At 49.6% G+C, this 16,514-nt stretch overlaps 1 protein-coding gene across 1 annotated transcript in view; it reads left to right on the top strand.

The window, feature by feature from the left end:
• Jph2 (junctophilin 2) overlaps nucleotides 1-16,514 on the top strand; it is a 62,016-nt gene that overhangs the window by 22,347 nt on the left and 23,155 nt on the right. The window lies entirely within an intron of this gene.

Here is a 16,514-nt window from a genome sequence, read left to right as displayed (position 1 = left end):
TTCAGCCACCCAGCCACATTTTCACTCAGGGAAATATCCACTCCCACTCACTCAATGACCTCGCCACCATCCAGCCGTCTAGCCACACCTAACCATACTTCCATTTGCTCAAGCCTGCTCACCTGCCGGGCCTCCCACCCATGCATCCCCCCCCCCTCACCCTTGCACCTGCTCACCACCCACACCATCATCGACATTGTATCTCATAATGTCTTCTCATTGCAAAGCTGATGGCGTTCTAATGTCTTCCATTGTCTTAAACCATATCGACCCCTTGAGCAGCCACACAGGTGTCCTGTGCTACCGTAGATGAGCAAAAAGAGGGTCAGAGAAATAAAGAGCTTTGCCTAGCACTAGCCCAGGAGGTTCCAGTTGCCCCATACGGTGTCACCATTTCTTAGCTGTCCATCTTCAGCCAGTTGTTTTGTTTTGTTTTCGCTTGAAGCTTAGTAGCCTCCTCTGAACAAACAGGGCTGTTCTGAGGCTTGAGAAAAACCTGTGCAGGGGCAGTGCTTTTGGTGAGTCCCCTGGAAGCAGACTCTCGGATGGAGATCCAAGTGCCGGGGGATGTTTATGAGGGAGCGCTCTTAGGGTCAACACTCTGGAGAAGGCAAGGAGCAGGATGGGTCAGGCAGAGAGGATGAGCAGCAGTCAGTCTCCACAGAGGCTTCCGTCAACCCCGTGGGGTGCTCTGCAGAGGGATGGAGGAATTGGACCAAACCCTGTTCATGAAATGCAGACTCTCTCCAGATCGGAGCATGGACAGGCCCCTTCAGCCCAGATCAGTCCCTAGGGAGGGATAGTAGGCTGTGGTTCTCCAAGCAGCTCTTGGGTCCTGAGGCAGAATCTGGAAGGTTCGTTACAGTACCCACTATGGTGCTGAGCACCAAGTACAGGCACAACAATGCCAACAGTCACCAACATTCAGCAGACCAAGTTGACAGATGTGAAACTGAGGCCCAAAGAACACACTATGCCCGGATTCCGGTCATGATGATGCTGTTATCTGATAGAAACAGAGAAGATTTTGTTTTTTCTCACCTGGTTTTGAGGGTTTCTGTCTGCTGGGGAAGAGAAGGCACAGCAGAGCAACACAGTCCATGGTGGCCAGAGAGTATGGTAGAGGCACCGGCTGCTGCTGCCTGGACCCAGAAGCAGAGTGAGACAGGAAGTAGGTTAAAAGTAACCTGCACCTAACAGCCTTCTACCATCTAAGCCTCACCTCCAAGCTTTCCAGAAGAGTCCCAACAGCTGGAGAACAGCCATTTAAAACCTGAGCCCGGATGCTGGAGAGATGGCTGGGTAGTTTAGAGTGCTCGCTGATCTTGCAGAGGACCTAGCTTTAGTTCCCACCACTCACAACCGCATTGAACTCTGGTGCCAGTGGATGTGACACCCACTTCTGGCCTCTGCAGGTTCACGTATGAATGTGTTGTACACACATACTCAGGTGCATGCAGGGAAAATAATAAATTCTTAACACATGAGCCTGTGGGGGACATTTCTGTTTCAAAACAGAACAGTGCTCGAGACCTGGGGGCGGGGGGGAAGCAAGCAAGAGAAGTCTTAAGTTCAAGTCTTCTGATTCCAAAGCTTTAACCTGCACAGCCTTAAATCTCAAATTGTTGTGAACGCCTACAAATTCTATAAAGTAGGAAAGAAATTAAGGAGGTTCTCTTAAGACTTCTTGGCTAAAGGCTGCTAAGGTGAGAATGTTTCTCCCATCTGAACGTGTGGGTAATGTTGTTGCTGTATTAACAATCTCAAGAACTGGGAGTTTTGAGAAGTAACCGGGTCACCAGGACTCTGCTGTCATGGGTGGGGCTAATGCCATTAGGAAAGGGTGAGTTTGCAGTGTGTGTGTGTGTGTGTGTGTGTGTGTAGTGTGTAGTGTGTACACACATATGTGTACAGATGGCATGCGTATGGAGGCCAGAGGTCAACCTAGGGTGCCATTTCTCAGGAGCTATCCATCCACCTTGTCTTTAAGACAGGGTTTCTCACTGGGTCCCAGAGCTCGCTGGCTGCCCAGAGAGCCCCAGGGACCCTCCTGATTTTGCCTCCCCAGTGCTAGGAGCATAAACATGAGCCGCCATGCCTGGCTTTTTAACATGGGTTCTGTAGTTCCTACTCAGACCTTTATGCTTATGTGACATGTACTTTCCTGACTGAGCGAGCTCTCAATCCCTCGTTTGCCTCTCTGATAGGTCAGTCTTTATCCCCTTTAAAGGCCAGAGTGAGACGGTGTGCGAGTTGCCACCGTGAAACAGAATGGCCTGGCCCGAGGCTGAACTTGCTTAGACTTGTCAGTCTTCAAATCTGTGAGTCAATATCCTCCTGCAGTTGTAAACCATGCAGCCCTGAGGTATTGTGTCATAGCAGCACACATGGACTGGGTAGACGGGGCCTATGAGCAGGTGACCACACAGCTGACTGTCTGACCCTGGGTGCTTTCAAGAAGCAAAGGGAGAGCTGTTGGAAAAACAAGACGTTTATGCTGGAATAATTTTAAGTTTATAGGAAAGTTATGAGGATGGGGCTGACGAGGTGGCTCAGTGGTTAAAAGTCAATACTGTTCTTGCCAAGGACCAGATTTCAGTTCCCAGCACCCATGTCTGGCTCACAGCACTCAGGTCAGGCAGCTTATGGTCTCCTGTAACTCCAACCCTGGGGGAATCTCATGTCCTCTCGTGGACTCAGCAGACACTCACTCACCCCTTCCACATATGCAAAGTTAAAATAAAAAGAAATCTATTTTTTAAAAAAGATTGATTTATTTATTATGCATACAGTGTTCTGCCTACATATACATCTGCACACCAGAAGAGGGCACCAGATCTCATTCTAGAGGGTTGTGAGCCATCATGTGGTTGCTGGGAATTTGAACTCAGGACCTCTGGAAGAGCAGTCAGTGCTCTTAACCTCTGGGCCATCTCTCCAGCCACATAAAATAAATCCTTAAAAAAATAAATAAATAAATAAAAGAAAGTTTCGAGAAGATGCCAAGGATCTGCACATCCTTCCACCAAATCTCTAATGTTGACTTTTCAGCAGCCATAATAACATTTATCAAATGGGGAGTGCAGCAATAGATCGCTCAGTGAGGTGCTCAACTGGCAAGCATGTGAGCATGAGGTCGATCTCCACAACAACAACAACAAGGACAGCCAGGAGCGATGGTGTCCTGTCACTGTCTGGAGGTGGACACAGGTGCATTCCTGGGGCTCACCGGCCAGCCAGCCAGATGGTGACTGAGGAACTCCTGATGTCTGCTGATACACACACACACACACACACACACACGGATACCCACAGCTGCATGCACATGTGTGTGAGCACACACGGACATGCAACACCAGCACATTATCACCTACTAACTTATAGGCTTCATTTGAATGTTGCTAGCTTTCCTACAAATGCCCACATACTGTTCTAGGATCCCCCATCTAGAACACTGTGCTGTGTTACACTCTGCCACCCTTGGCCACCTCTGATGAGCCTTCTTGGAGCTCCTCAGAAGGCCTTAGTTTTGAAGGCATACAGGTCACGTATTTTGCAGAATGTCTCCCATTTGGATTTGTCTGCTGTTTTTCTAATAATCAGACTGAGGTGACCACTGAGTAGGCAACAGATGCAGAGTGCCCTTCCTTGTGTCACACGGGCCACATGAACTCCCCATGACGGCGCTTCCGATCCCAGCCTGGATGGTGTCACCTGCCAGGTCTCTCTAACATAGAGTTGGTGCTGTCCTGTCTATTCCTCCTCTATGGGGTCCAGGCATTAGGTTCAGCTCACGGGCAAGAGGAAGCCTCACCTTTCAGGAAGGGATGCATTATTTGAAGTTATCTTGTCTGTCTGGGATATTTATCCCCCTTTCTGTAGATAACATACTCATTTATTTCTCTTAGTTTTGTGGTGGTAGAGCTGGCATGAGAGGCAAGTGTTCTACTACTGAGCTGTCATCATTCTGATAAATAATGAAATCATCAGTTAATTTTTTGTTTTGTGTTTTGAGTCAAGGTCTCTCTGCATAGCCCTGGCTGTCCAGGAACTCAACTCTATAGATCGGGATGGCCTCAAACTCACAGAGATCTGCCTGCCACTCCTTCAGAAGGGTGGGATTAAAGTCACTCGCCATCACTGCCCAGATCAGCTAGTTGTTTTTTGAGACAGGGTTTTGTCTAGCTCAGGCTGACCTAGACCCACTAGGTAGCTAAGGCTAGCCTCAGATTCCTGATCCTCCTGCTTCTACCTCCAGAGTGATGGGATTGCCAGCAATGGTCACCATGCTTAACTATCCTAACTTTATAATAAAGTTATTATACAGGTCATAATTCTTAGTAATTGCACAAGAATTCATATGGTTGTGATAGGTAGGAGCCAGGACTGTTTTGGGTCACCTGGGGACATCACAGAGAGGAGCAAATAAGAGTTTGCCCTTTGAGTTCAGAAGCCCATGACATGATATGCTGCCTCTTGTACCAGCTGCATGAGCTTGCCCAAGTTGCTTCTCCACTCTTAGCGTGGGATTCTCGTGCCTTTATAGGGAAGAGAGGAGGCTAAGAGGAGATGGGCTAGTAGCTGGCATAAGGCAGTCAGCGGTGGGAGTCACCGTCAGCCAGCGTGTTCAGTTTTAAAAACACAAGAGATACTCCCACCTGCTCTCCTACTTTCCCTGCCGTTGTCCTTGCAAGCACCCGTGCATTTTGAATGTGTGGTACTACCACAGAGAAGGCCGCCAGGATCTGCAGCGGGCCTGGGTGTCTGGAATGAGAATCTGGTACCCAGCCTCTCCTGTGCACAGGCATGCTGCATAGGCTATGCACGCTGTGTGCAGGGAGGGGTGCTCTGGAGGCTTGGTGAATATGCAGCCTGAGACCCTGAGTAGGAGTGGCTCGGGCTCCAATTCAAGTCCAGCAGAATTTCCAATTAAGGGAGTCTTTGGGTTGGGAGGAAGCACAGGATTGCAGCATCTTCCTTGAGGCTCTCCCCTCCCTGGGACTTTGGTGAGTAAGCTGGAAGCAGAGGGACAGGAGGCAGTCCTGTGGCCAGCAGCGCCCCCCCCACCCCTGCTCAGGAGGGCGGGGCTTCTGTCTTCCGTAGCCTCTAGCTCTGGGCTCTGGCCTTGGTTATACCCATCAGCTCAGAGTCCACAATCAGGACATCTCTTTTAGGCCAAGGAAGGGTACCAACACCTCTCACCCCTTGAAGATGGACAATGGACAAAAAGTATCCTGGACTCTCATTCTGTGTGCTACCGTCTTGTCACGTGGAACTGTGGGACCCAGGAGATGTGTTTAGTCCCAAGTGACATGTGGGAAATGTACACTGGATTTTAGAGTCTAAAATAGAAGGCAAAGTAAGTTGTTACTTTTTTTTTTTTTTTTAAAGAAATACAAATTAGGGCTGGGTGGTGGTTGCCCTCGCCTTTAATCCCAGCACTCGGGAGGCAGAGGCAGGCGGATTGATTTGAGTTCGAGGCCAGCCTGGTCTACAAAAGTGGGTCCAGGACAGCCAAGGATACACAGAGAAACCCTGTCTCGAAAAACCAAAAGGAAGGAGGAGGAGGAGGAGAAGAAGAAAAAGAAGAAATACAAATTAGAAGGACTAGGAAGATGGCTCGGTTGATAAAGTACTTGCCGTGCAAGCATGAGGGGTTGAGCTTGGTCTCCAGCACCCACATAAAACACATACGCACTTCGGAGTTGCATGAACTTGTACTCCTAGCATTGGGGGTGAGGAGAGGTGAAGAAAGACAGATTCCTGGAGGCTCTCTGGCCAGCCACATAGGCTAATCACCAAGTCCAAGGTCTCAGTGAGAGAGAGAGAGAGAGAGATCCTGTCTCAAAAAACACATGTTGGACAGCTCCTGAGGGACCACACCTGAGATGGACCGCTGGCACCCACATGCATACGTGTATATGGTACACATAATTGCATACACATAATACCATTACATGTTGAAATGGCTGTATTTCAGATATACTGTGTCAGGGGAAATATCCTATTGATATCAATTTTCTCTGTCTCCTTTTACTTTTTAAAAGCACATTTTTATTGGACAGTGTTGCTCTGAGTCTTGGAGCCATTCAGACCCCCCCGCCCCCCAGAGGTAGTATAGCTATTCTCTGAGCATATGGGGAAACCGAGGCACAGAACGTATGCCATCAGGCCCATAGCTACCAAGGGATCCAGGCCTTTGGGTTTAGGGTTTAGTGGCCAAAAGCTCTTTTTCTAACTCCTTTTAAGGTCATGGCTCTGGGTCGTGGAAGAAAGCTAGGAGGTGCCTCAGCTTCTCTGGTTAGCACACCCACACAATACCCCAATTAAAGACTCCCTTTGGAAGGAGCACAGCCAGTGGCTGAGGGAGGGGCTCTGGCTGCCTGTTGCTGGTTTCTTTCCAGCTCCCACTTTCCTCCTTTCTCAAAGGAGAAGGCTGATATCCACCTCACAGCTTTTACCAGGGTCACAGCAGAGTCCTGTTTGCTGAGCACTCTGCCCAGGGCTCCATGCACGCCCCTACTGCTATCTTCTTCTGTGTCCGCCATGTGCAGGCAAGGGGCATTGCTGGTGAGTTCTCAGCTGCCCCATGATAAAATCTCCAGCAACGTAGAAGAATTTGTACCAGAGTGATATCCCACTACTGACTCTTCTGTCCCTTGACCCACTCCCTGCTCCCGCACTTCCTCGAACTGCCCTCTGGGAGAGCCTGTGTTGAGTGCTGGCTTTGCAGGTTGTTAGGGACTGAAGACCCATGTGCACTAATTAGGAATTGGGGCTGCGTCATTAGTCGGCCCAGGGTTGAATCTAGATTTAACAGAAGCAGATTAGGCATGCTGGTCACACTGGGAGTCAGCTTGCAGGACCTGGTGCAAGGATGCCCCTCTTGGCCTGATGTCACCTTGATGGGTTGCTTTCCACAGTGTCTGATTAGCCTCTGTGAGTTCTTTCCCCACCCCCACCCCTGACTTTTTGAGATAGGATCTTACTGTACTGCGCCCTGGCCTTGAACTTGTAAGCCTCCCACCTCAGGCTCCTGCATGCTGCGATTATAGACTGTCTATATTTTTTCTTTATCACAGATGTCTGTACTTTTTCTATTTATTAAACTGTAAAGATTCTTTATTGAGTCTGGACGCAAGCCCCTTTGTCAGACACAGTTTTTCCATAGACTTTTATTAAAAATGCAAATATAAGCTTCCATTAAAATCAGACACAATTTTTGTCGTTTGCAAATGTTTCCCTCATTCTGTGGATTCTTTCCTGCCCTCGACCTTGTAGTGAGGACTGAATCCAGAGCTTGGCTCATGCTTGGCAAGTATTCACCCACTGAGCTCCACCCTCAGCCCTTTCTTTGGCTTTGTAATGAGACCTCACTAAGTTGCTCAGGGTGCCTAGAACTTGTGACTCTCCTACTTCAGTCTCTTGGTGTCACCAGTGTGTGCCACTGTGCTCACCTCTTTCCACTTTGTTTGTTTGTTTTTTGTTGTTTAACATTTCTTTAATTGTTTTTTTTAATTAGCATACAAAGTTCTTATGGTCGCCTTTGGAGCACTCAGGTTTTAAATTTTGACTATGTTCAATTTATCTAGTTTTTTCTTTTTCTTTTGCTGTCTGAGAAAACTTTGTCTAATCCAAAACTCTGGTTTTTTGAGGCAGGGTCTCGCTATGTAGTCCAGGCTGTCCTGGGAGGATGTAGGCCAGGCTATGCCTCCCTTCTATGCCCCCCAAGTGCTGTGACTAAAGGTATGTGCCAGTATTCCTCAGTCAGCTGGATTTCTGTGTGTGTGTGTGTGTGTGTGTGTGTGTGTGTGTGTGTGTGTGTGTGTGTTTTCAAGACAGGGTTTCTCTGTGTAGCCTTGGCTATCCTGGACTCGCTTTGTAGACCAGGCTGGCCTCAAACTCACATCAATCCACCTGCCTCTGCCTCCCGAGCGCTGGGATTACAGGCGTGCGCCACCATGCCCAGTTCCAGTCAGCTGGATTTCTTTGTTTTTTTTTATTTAATTTTTATTAATGTATTCAGATTACAACTCAGTTGTTATCCCATCACTTGTCTCCTCCCAGCTGGATTTCTTATGCTACTTTTGGACTTGTTTTCCAGTAACTTTTATCTGAAATAGATTCAGGATCAACTTCTCCAGCATGAAATCTTATTAAATGAAGTCACAGAGTAAAGCTTTCTAGTTCCTAAGGTCTTCATGTGATCAGTCAGAGAACTTAGTCCCAGCACAGGGGAGGAGGAGAGGAAAGAAGAGGCCTTGAAGGAGGTGGAGAGAGACAAGAAGGTGAAGCAGTCGGGAGAGCCGAGTGCCACAGTGTGCACATCTAAGTGGGAGACCTGGGGACCTGCCTGCCTCCCACACCTACGCAAGTGTTGGGTACCACCACCACCACCACAGCGTCCAGCTTTTATGTGGGTGCTGCAAATCCCAACACAGGCCATTATGTATACACAGCTTGCACTTTATTGAGGAGGCCATCCCTATAGCCCTCTTTTCCCATTTTAAGCACTGTTCTTCAGCATACTCACTAAAATTTAAGGATGGGCAGGATAAGAAATATAATAAAATCCCTCTCCTTCCCCAGCTGCCTCTGAAGGGACCACTGTTAAGAGCTCAGTTGGAAAGTCTCAGCTCTCTGTTTTTTGTTTGGCTCTGCTTTTCATAACCACAGTTGCCTTCATGATGCCCTGGGAGCTTTTCGGGAGATAGATGACATCTCCCCCTCCGTGTAATTTGTTGGTTCCATGATTCAATTAACCAGATTTCTCTGTCTTCATGTCATGAGCACAAGCGAGGCTGCACTGAGCACTCCAGAGCCCCTCTCCTTCCTCACAGAGTCTGGTTAAGGGAATGGTCCAGTCAGGAAACTTCACAGAGATGTTCAAGCATCGTTAGGGCTCATTGGGACTGAATAAACCCCTCTTATCTATGGGAGACGCCCTAAGACATAAGAGTAGGCATGCACAGTACTGAACCTTTATACACCGATATTTTCCCTATTCGAGGACCTCAAATGAAGCTCAGTGTGTAAATTAGATGCAGTTGATTTTTCAATAACAATTAGAAGTACGACAGAGTGCTTATAATAAGAGGCTATGATAGAAGTTAGTTAAAATGTGTAAATGCAAATCTGTTGTTTTAGAAATTTTCACTTAGTATCTTTGGACCTGAGCTGTGGTGTAACTTGCTGTTGGTCATTCAAAAAGCCCTGGGTTCGATCCCCAGCCCCACATAAGCCAGACCTGGCAGCACATACCTGCATGTTTCTGGGTTCGATCCCCCAGCCCCACATAAACCAGACATGGCAGCACATACCTGCATCTTAGCAGTTGGGATGCCAGAGCAGGAGGATAATGATGTTTCAAAGTCATCCTCAGCTACAGAGTGAGTCTACAGGGTGGCCAGCTTTGGCTATGTGAAACTTGGTCAACAAAACAAAACAAAACAAAAAAAACACGGGTGAGGTGGTGCGTGCCTTTAATCCCAGCACTTGGGAGGCAGAGGCAGGTGGATCAGTATGAGTTCGAGGCCATCCTGGTCTACAAAGTGAGTTCCAGGACAGCCAGGGTTACACCGAGAAATCCTGTCTCAGGAAACAAACAAACAAACAAAAATCCATGTTGGACCTTAGGTATAATGCTGCCTCACCCGAGTTTCTGCAAAGGGTTACCTTCCAATAGCCACCTCAGTGACTCTCCTGTTGAGGCCCACTCCAGTGGCCACACCTCTCCTGTACATCTAACAAACATTTTAAGAGCAAGTGTTGCAGGGGTGGGTTATGTGCCTAGAGGGGAGCTTCTGGAGCTAAGCAATGTGTATTGTACTTGCCCTCAGAACCCCTGACAACCTCCAAGGGGCTCTCACCAGATGAATACCTCCCCAACCCCATTGCCAACATCATATGGACACCCCCCAATCCCATTGCCAACATCATATGGACACCCCCCAACCCCATTGCCAACATCTCATGCATTTCGCCTCTGCTTCTTAGTCAATTATTTGAGGGCACGACCACAAGTGTCATGCACTCAGGGACCCCCTTCAACATCCTCCCCAAGACAGCTGTGTAGTGTCTTCCCTGTGGCTTGTCTCCTGACATTCCTGGTATTAGGTTCCACCGGTTGAGTGTGTTCACCTCCCCAGAAATGGGTTGACATGGCAGAAAGGCTCTAGCTCAGAGTCCTGCCATTCCCCAAGCCCTTTCTTTGTGACTCACCTCATAGACAAAATCCCTCTGCTGCTCAGAGTCTGAAGACTGCGGTAGATGGAATTTCCTGAGTTGTCAGGGTGGGATTCTGGAAGTATACATGAGGCAGCTGTGGCTTCGAGGCAGAGACAATTAGGAGGCAGTGTGTCAGGGAGACCTTCCAAGCTTGGCGAGCAGAGAACTCGGGCAAACATCCAGTTCGAATCTGTCCTCAGAAAAATCCAGTCAAATGGAAGGCTCTTCCCGGGAGGGTGAAGCCCAGTGTGCTGGATTCACAATGGAGAAACTGAGACCTGGGAAGGGGCGGGGGGCCCAGCTAGGCTGTGTGGTGAGCCAGGTTGAGCAGATAGGCCTATGGTGGGGATTCTCTTAAGAAGTTTCAGTTAGCTTCTGGGCACATAAGTGGGTCTGATAGACAAAGATCAGGGGCCTGTGCGGTGGAAAGAGGGGCTTTGCCTCCTTACCCTGAGCCCTGTGAACTTCCAGACAGCCAAGGGGTCTCATTACCCAATATTTTTAGCCTGACTAGAAAAGTCAGACAATGGACAGGCTGGCAGTCCACACCTTCAGGAGAAAAGTGTCCTTCCTTGTACATGCCCAGATGTCTCCCTCTTCCCAAGGAGATCAGTGCTTGGCTTGACCCTCGCATGTCAGCTGAGCCCCATGGACCTGGGGGTCAGCAATGGAAGAGTCCAGATGCCGGAATGCTGGAATTAGGAGTGTCGATGAAGGTGCCCTGGCTGCTGCAGGGGAAAGCCTGAGAGCCAAGGTCACAACCAAGGTCAAGAGGGTTGGACTCTGGCTCCATGTCCTGGTTATGTGGCCCTTTCTGTCAGCTCCTCCGCTCTTCCACCCATGTCCTCTATAAACTAGAGGTCAGGAGAAGTAACTTTGTGGGCTGGAGAGAGGACCTGGAAGATGTCCAGCCATGTGACAAGTCCAGGTGGGGGAATCCCACAGCCAGGCTCCATGCTGGAGAGCCGTCATCTACTGCACTCTCGTTGGGGGAGGGGAGAGCTCCTCGTTAGCCAAACGTCTTTCACGGAAGAGGAAAGCAGTGTTAAAGCATGAAATGGCAGGCCAGGCAGGTCTCAAGTTCACTTGCCCGCCTCACCCTTAGGTAGAGACAGCCTCAGCACTTAGGAGTCAAGGTAACTGTTGTGGGCAGATGCTGGCTGCTCAGCTGTGCCCCAGTCTGGTGGAGCTGGTGGCCCCAGAAGCCAGGCACACTGAGGAACTAGGTTCCTATCCTCCCTCACCTCACTTGCTTCATCTGTAGAATGGGACAACAACAGCCTTGCCTCCTGAGGTTACTGGAAGATGACATGAGGTTGAGGTGCCATGGGGCCCTGTGGGTGCTCGGTGAGTAGAGGCTGAAGCGGTTTTATTCCCTTCCTCCCTCCCCGACACCGAGGCAGCAGGGCAGATGAAACAAGCCAGCTCCAGCGTCAGGCTTTTCTTCTGCTCCTCGTGTCATGTTGCCTTTTGCCATGCTGTGTTTCCAAAGCTGGGCCCGACTTCCACTTCCCTTCCTTAGTCCGGAGCAGTCATGCCACAGGAGAGGAGTTAAAAATAAAGCCAGGCCTCAAATCCTCCAAGCAAACACCCAGCTCTCTAAAAATAGTCTTTGCAGCAGGTCTCAGGGCCAGGCTAGGATAGAGGGCTTGGCCTGGGGACAAGACTGGCTCTCCTAGCCAGGCCTCAGCAGCACCTTGGCCTGTCAAGTCCAATTCCAGCCCTTTTTCTTCTGTTACTCCCACTATCAGCCCCTGTCCCTGCCTCCTTTAAGGTCCATCTTGGCTCTTCACACCTCTTGATGCTGAATGCAGCCAGAGTGATTCCCTTCCAGTACCAGCCTGTCCCCTCTGGTCAGTCCAACATTCATGGGGCCCTTCATCTGTGTACTATAGAATATTCTGGCAGAGCCCGGGACAAGGGTTTGATGCATATAGTTATTTTGGAGCTAATTTAAGGAAGGAAATGAGAGGGAGTGGGAGGGGTGAGACAGGGATGAGGGACGGCCAGTTACAAGCTTGTGTCTGGGACACTGCCGTGGACCACGGGGACTGGACTTGGCTGAGACACTGGGGACCCCCCCACACCAGCAAGGGATTTTTCTTCTCATGAATGGACCCTGCCCCCTCCCCCTTCCTCATTATGGATCAGAAAGCATCCCACTTCTGGTTTGAGGTTGGATTTGGGTGGGGGTGACAGGACCACCTACAGCATCTGCCACACCCCAGCAAGCTCTTGGTGGACAGTGATAGCCAGTGACAGCACCTGGTGAGTCTGACCTCACGTGGCCCTGCCCTCCACTGCTGCTGGGGGGCGGGGAGGGGGAGGGGGTCAGGACTAGTCAGAGGAGACAGAATGTGGACACCAGGCGTGTCACTTTAGGAGAAATCACAGGTTTCTGGAGTTTCTAGAACCTTCCTTTTGTGGCTCCAGGTCACCCCATCAGCCCCATCTCACATTACTTGTGTTCAGTCACATTTCTGCTGAGGAAGGCCTTCATTCCTGAATATGGTTCTTCAAATGTGTGCTTCTGTTTGCCTGAAGTGCCTTCCCCTCCCTTTTCCCTTCACTAACACCTGCCTGTCTGTCCAGTCTCACTTAGCTCTGGGGAGGCTCCGAGCTCCCGCCCAGGCTGAAGTCGCCGTGTTATGCACACCAGCACGTGGCATAGTACCAGACACATGCAGAAGCCTCAAAAAGCAGATCAAGCGCTGTGAGATGGAAAAGACCTCCAGGGCAGAGAGGCACCTCTGTGCAGACATTTAAGCTTCAAACACACTCAGCACGTGTTTACGGAGAGTCCTCTGTGTGCCAAGCTCAGGGAAGAGAGCCTGAAGATATGAGACTTCTTCCCTTGTCATAGAAGCAGCCTAGTGACCAGGGAGGACCTCACTGAGAAAGTAGTTCATCAGGGACATCAGAGTGAGTCAGTCAGGGGACAGTGTGCAGAGGGAAGGGCAAGCATGCCGGTAGATGTGCTATGGGAGTATGCCTGGACTAGAGCGGGCGCTTGGCAGTGAGGCAGGCACGGAAACCATGTGTGGTTGGAGTGAAATGGGAGGACTATAGCAGAAGCAGAGACCAGAGAGAGTCGGGGTGTTGGTGGAAAGAGATGGCCACCTTGCCACTTGCCAACCGGTTAAGAGAGAGAGAGAGACTGTCTGTGTGTGTGTGTGTGTGTGTGTGTGTGTGTGTGTGTGTGTATGTGTGTGTACATGTGTGTGTGTGCTGACACAATGCATGCTCCTGTGGGTGCAAATGTGTGTGTGTGTGTGTGTGTGTGTACAGTTTCTCAGGAGCCACCTGCCTTCTTTTTTGAGACAAGATCATTTGTTGGTCTGAGGCTTGCTTTCAGGCTACTGGCTGATCCATGGGCTCCAGGACCCAGCAGTCTCTGCTTTCCCATGGCTGAAATCACAGGCCTTTTGATGAGGGTTGAAGTCGGGTCCTCGTGCTTGCTGGGCAAGCACTTTACCAAGTAAGTCAGCTTCTCAGGTGGTCATTTTAATTAAGATGATTACAAGTTCCAATGCCTAGGTGCAGGAGCCGCATTTCGAGTGCTCGGTAGTTGCCATTTTGGACAGCAGAGATACAAAACAGTCTAACTGCTGGGCACTTTTTTTTGGGCAGTGCCTTCATGTGGCCTCGCAGGTCACTGCCAGCCATCACTGTACACCGTATAGAACTGGGCACAGGCACACATCACAGGGTCCTTTCTTGGCCTCCAAAGGTGTGGATGACTGAGGTCTGCAGGGCCATTAAGTGCAGCCCCAGCCAGTCAGAACATCTTTCCCACGGCCCCGTTAAGCGGCCAGTCACTCAATGCCTCTGCCTCTGCAGGCATGGGAGCTCAGCACTAGCGGAGATGGCTGAGACCAATTTTGAGTATCTTGGCCCTGGGATCTGATAGGCTGGGAGGCTTTCTGCACTCCCGTTGCTTCTTCTTATGGGTCCAATCCAGGCTGCCAGGACTGCCTTCCCTAGGGCATGTGGCCACTCTAGTTAATGACACATTTTATTATCTTTCCTCCCGCTGCCTTTAGAGAGTAGCTTTTATCCTCATACTTAAAGATGGCCACTGCATGCTTGGAGTTGAGAAGAGGAGGAGAAGCAAAGGTCAGATACCATAGCTTTTGTTCTTGGGTAAAGGCGGCACCCCGACCCCCACCCCCACCACCTTGAGGCTCACCAAATCCCAGTGCTTTGTGATTGCAGTCAGAGGCAAAGGTGTTTTTAGACAGATTCAACACTTGGCTGAGTACAACAGGCTTCTGCTTGTGGGGAAGAAGGGGAGCATGGGTGAGCTGCTAACATCTGCCCCGACATCCCCCGCAGAGACCAAGATGTAACCTGGGTCTCCCGTCTCCAGTCTTCCGCATCATATGTCTTCTGTGCCTTCAATGTCCCTGGCTTCAAGTTCCCTTACTTTCTTCACCTTCCTGTGTGTGTGAGACACATTTGTGCTCAGGAGTGCAGGCTTTGGGGTTGGGTACTACTCCATCCCTATGCAAACTTTTCCTCCAGCCTTGGTTTCCCCAACTGCGGAAGGTGGTAGAGATGGGTGTGGTGCTTACTGGCCAAGGTTGTTGTGTGGGCATATTGAGATAAGCGGTGTAGAGTGTTTATAAAGTTCTATCTGCCATGCCTGGCACACAAGCAACAACAACTGTCATTTATTATTATTATTATTATTATTATTATTATTATTATTATTATTATTATTATTATTATTATTATTATTATTATGCTTATCTTCCCCTGGGTGGTACTGACTGCAGAGCCAGAGAGTCCAGCACAGGCCAAGCCTTCTGTGCAAACCTCCAGTGGACCACACTCCCAAAAGTCACCCCAGAAAGAACCTGTCTCTTGCCATGCTGTGGAGGGTGTGGTGTGGGACCACAGAAGGGGGGTGCTGCATGGGGCCCCATCTCCAAAGCCACCCACAGACAAACCATTCACCCTTTCACTGGCTTCTTGCCTCACTGCTGAAGTGCCTTTCCCATTAGCCCTGGCTTTGGGAAGAGGAGTTAGCACAAGGTCATGGCAGCCCAGTGTCTAAACAGTGACTTCTAACCCTAAAGGGCTTGCTGTGGCATGGGGTGAGTGGGGTGCATGGGGCTCTGATCCCCAGGTCCAGGGAAGATGCCACGAAGTGGGTCCTCTGGAAAGAGACTTGTTAGGGGCTCATTGGGGTGCCCTCCATCCTAGCTCAGTTACCCTTTTAAGAGCCAACTGGAGCAGGTAGAGATATAGATCTCACAGAAGCCAGGATGCCATAGCTTCTGTTCTTGCATGAAGGCAGCTGTCTTCCATTTTGGGCCTTACCCTATTGCAGGTGTCTGTGGTTTTTAACCAGATTGCCCCTTTTATTAAAAAAACAAAACAAAAACAAAAATATAGAACTGGGGCTGTGGTTCAGTGGTAGAGCATTTCCCTATTGTAGGTGAGGCTGTGTGTGCGTGTGTGTGCGTGTGCGTGTGTGTGTGTGTGTGTGCGTGTGTGTGTGTGTGTGTGCGTGCGCGTGTGTGTGTGTGTGCGTGTGTGTGTGCGTGTGTGTGCGTGCGTGCGTGTGTGTGTGTGCGTGTGTGTGCGTGCGTGCGTGCGTGTGTGTGTGTGCGTGTGTGTGTGTGCGTGCGTGCGTGTGTGTGCGTGTGTGTGTGTGCATGTGTGTGTGTGTGCGTGTGTGTGTGTGCGTGTGTGTGTGTGTGTGTGCGTGTGTGTGTGCGTGTGTGTGTGTGTGTGTGCACGCGCCCCACATGTATGCACGCATATGCTCAGAAGAGAAACTCAAGCCCATACATAGATGGCTTCTGAGCCTCAGACCTAGAGTTACAGCTGTTGTTTACCAGCAGATGTGAGCCTTGGGATGTGGGTGCTGGAAACTGAATCCCCATCCTCTAGAAGAAGAGTAACTTTCTTACTTGAAAGTTACATGTGCCGGGCGTGGTGGCACACGCCTTTAATCCCAGCACTCGGGAGGCAGAGGCAGGTGGATCGATGTGAGTTCGAGGCCAGCCTGGTCTACAAAGTGAGTCCAGGACAATCAAGGCTACACAGAGAAACCCTGTCTAGAAAAACCAAAAAAAAAAAAAAAAAAAAAAAAAAAAAAAAAAAGAAAGTTACATGTTATATGTACTGTTTTCAACTTTGGGGTGTTTTTTTTTCTTCTTTGTACTGCATATGATAAAGACCTTTCTCTGTTTTTGTAATAAAGGCCTTTCTTGAATTATTTTAAACTCCCACAGAGCTCATTATTTCTGGGGTGACTGTTGAATTTCTTGGGCAAC

The sequence above is a fragment of the Acomys russatus genome, chromosome 4, assembly GCF_903995435.1.
Source record: "Acomys russatus chromosome 4, mAcoRus1.1, whole genome shotgun sequence".
NCBI lineage: Eukaryota > Metazoa > Chordata > Mammalia > Rodentia > Muridae > Acomys > Acomys russatus.
The sequence above is the reverse complement of the archived record's forward strand: the minus strand, read 5'-3'. Positions and strand labels throughout refer to the sequence as shown.